Source organism: Trachurus japonicus, chromosome 19 (genome assembly GCF_045865225.1).
Source record: "Trachurus japonicus isolate A0001 chromosome 19, Traja_1.0".
Lineage (NCBI taxonomy): Eukaryota > Metazoa > Chordata > Actinopteri > Carangiformes > Carangidae > Trachurus > Trachurus japonicus.
The window spans coordinates 9,661,009-9,664,555 of NC_140925.1; positions in this window are offsets into that span (position 1 = coordinate 9,661,009).

Here is a 3,547-nt window from a genome sequence, read left to right on the forward strand (position 1 = left end):
AGACAGTTAACCCGCAATTGTTATGTCGTACTCAGCAACATTTTTTTTATTTATAAAAATAAATAAAAACAACACAAAACATTTTGTACAAAGAAAACAAAACTCAACATAAAACCATCACTTCAATAAAACCATCACTTCATTAGAGCAAAAATGTAAATGTTCATAAATCCCCATTCATGTGAATGGTAAAGTATATTTATATATAATATTCATTTTTGTTTTGTAATAATGCCAAAAAAAAAATTATTATATCCATGACATTTTTTAACATGTAATTTCTATTTGTACATTCATTGATGGAAACGGGTGGACCATTGTTGCCTCTTTAAATAATATCTGAATGTTTCATTTAAGTGTTCATGATTCAACAAACACAAAAATGACAGTGCGTAACGAGAACAGTTATTACAATCATAGTCAATGATGCAGCAAATTTGTAGGAATCTCAAAGGGAACTGCAATGCACAGAGGTGGAGGGAAAAAACATACCAAACAGAAGAAGACGGTGAAACAGCTGGTGAGGTGTTTCTGTACATCTGTCTACGATAACAACCCTGAAACCACACGTCTATGAAAACAGTGAAGTCTCCAACATCTGCTGTAACAGTTGATATCACAGCAAAGAAATGGCATCAAGAGGAGGAATGCTGAATTACAGTACTGAGTCCAGTTCTTACACACACACACACACACACACACACACACACTGGGTGATGTTGTGACAGTTTCGTGTGTCAGGGGCCGGGTCGCCTCGTGTCACCGCGCTGGAAAAATCATTGCCAAAGAGCCAGAGGGAGGACAAACTGGCTGAGCGCTCTCCTGTTACTGTTTAATCTACATGTCAGTTTGTCTGATTATTAGGTTTCTGAGGTAAATCAGCTCATTTTAAAGCAGCATTAAGATTTTTTTGTTGTTGTTTTTGTTTTTTACCACTAGAGGGCAGTAAACTGGTTAAAGCAGAATATTTGTCCGAGCTCACGTTCAGTATCTCAGTGTTTCCTATACGTTGGCCCTAAGAGCTCAACGGTTCTCCCTGTAACAAGTCATTTAAAGGAGAATTTCTGTCATTTTCTAAGTAACGCTCTACAGCTCTAGGTCCCCCATAGTGTTGGAAAAAATCAGAGAAAAATATGTGCAGACGTCACGGGACCTACAGTAGCTCTCCTCCTGCTAGCTGCGCTACACTGCAATTAAACAGCGAAGTAATGGGGGCAGTTCTTCTAACCCCGACTTTGGCCTCTATATAATGCTCAAAATATCACTACAAATGCTATAGTGAGTGTGCATAAATCCGTTAATATGAGAGAGCAGCAGCAGTTAACGTGTGTTTTTATCACTGTTTACTCGTTAGCTTCCAGGGTAGACCTTACTAGTCAACTGTCGAGCTCGGGACCGTTTCCATATCAACAAAGAAAAATGCAAGGAAAACATGGATTTAGGAGGAAAAAAATGATTTTTGATGGGAAAAAAGCAGTTGTGTTCGTATTGATGCTTTTTTCCACATCCAAAATCATTTTTAGGGACCTAGAGCTGTAGAGCGTTACTTAGAAAATAACCGGAATTCCATCCCAATTACTCCGAAGCCGTTTAATTTAGGTAAAAATCTTGCATAGTTCCTTTTTGAGACAACATATGCAAAAACAAAAACATGCAAATTCAGAAAACTACATCATCAATTTGACAGCACAGCGCTGCAGAAATAGAAGTGTTTCCAAGGACATAAAAAGTGACGGACCTAGCTGGGGTTTGCTTCTGTTCATTGCTTCTTGACTTTAGAGGTTATGAAAACATCTACTTGTTTGTGTTTTGTTTATTATTACCAGATATTTTTACAAATACGAACTGAAAGCTTAGCTCTGGTTTTCACCCTGGTCCGTCACTTTATTCGTGTCCCTGGGAACACATACCGTAAGTGGTTTTCTAAATTTACAGCACATTTGTTTTCTTAAGTCGCAGAGCATTGAGCCGTCAGGGCCACTGTAGTTTCCTTTATCTTAATTTAAACATATTTATTGTGGTTCTGGTCCAGGGTCTCAAATTTAGCATTTATATATTTTTTGTCTAAAACATATTTGCACCACCCGAGAAATACTATGAGAATCCATCTGAACTTTTGACAGATTTCCAAGCAGTGAAACATTTTTTAAATATTGAATGCCAAAATACACCAAAAGGTGGGTTGTCTGAATGAATCTGACATTGCTGTGACAATACTAACCATCTGACGTGTAGCTAATGTATAACTCCACTGTCACTTTAAAGCAGAAGCAAGCGATATTTTTGTGTTAATATAAGTCTTAAATAGTTATATCTTCCGACAGCAATCACTTACATAGAGTGTTTGGTGTGAAACACGGGTCTGTCAGTCACTCTGCTCTGCTCTGAGCCGAGGAGAAAACTTTTCTCGTATCCTACAAGTTTTATCCAATGAGGAGAGAGAACGGCTGTGTGTGCAGCCAAGGGATGCGCCTGAATGTGGTGACGTAGGGACGAGCATAGATATATATAAGAACTAGATGACTCACCCGCAGCTGTTTCCCAATGACAAAGCGTAGCCAGTATGGCGGCCATCTTGGGACGGGCAACTCTCTCCCTCAGATCATTAAGCCTCTGGTGCATGTTCTGCTATAATGACCATAACTTGCTCAGTTTTTGTCCGATTTCAAAACGGTTTGATTTTTATGAACGTTTATGCAGTTATGATGCAGCATATTTAGAATCACGGATCATTTTAATAATGTATTTTTTTTTGTAAAAGTAACATTATAGTGACATTATGCAAATAGTTAAAGTAATAGCTACATACTGATTTATTTTTCACAGAGTTATGAATCGTTTTTTTAGTGCAGATGACCGGATCACCTATCTACTGCACTGTAACTGCAGCCAGAGTCAGAGCAAGTTGCCCGTCCTCATATGGCCGACTGTGAGCTACGCCTGTGTGTAGTCCGATCCACCCCCTTGGGGACGAGGACCAATAGATCCATGACGAGGGCGGGGGCTGCTAACTCCATCGGCTGACAAGACGTTATGGTGCGTTCAAGGCAACCCGTAACTCGTGTTTTTCCGACCTGTGAAGTCGTACCAGTTCGATCTGGTACGACTTCACGGGTCAGAAGTTACGAGTGGCCGTTATAGTGACTTTCACCGGTAAAACAGGTCGGAGAAACACGAGTTACGGGTTGCCTGGAACGCTACAAAGTCGTAAGTCGTGACGCGAAGCTGTAATTTACGGTTTCAAAAGCCTGCCTGGAACGCAGCATTAGCCAAAACGACCGGATCGCTTACTTCTGCTTTAACTCACTCACCATCAAACTCAAGCTTCTGCTTCTCTCTGAGTTTCTAAATATTTTTTGCTTACTTTATCATCACTTACTTGTTTACTTTCACATTGTGCAGCTTGTGGACTCATGAGGGGAGAAGCTCTTGGTGCATGTGCATGAGCGCCACCTACTGGACCGGAGTGTGGAGCGTTAGATTGGCAGGAATAAGGAAAACAATTTTATTTTTTGTACTTATTTTAAAGTAGCTCTGTTTCCTTGAT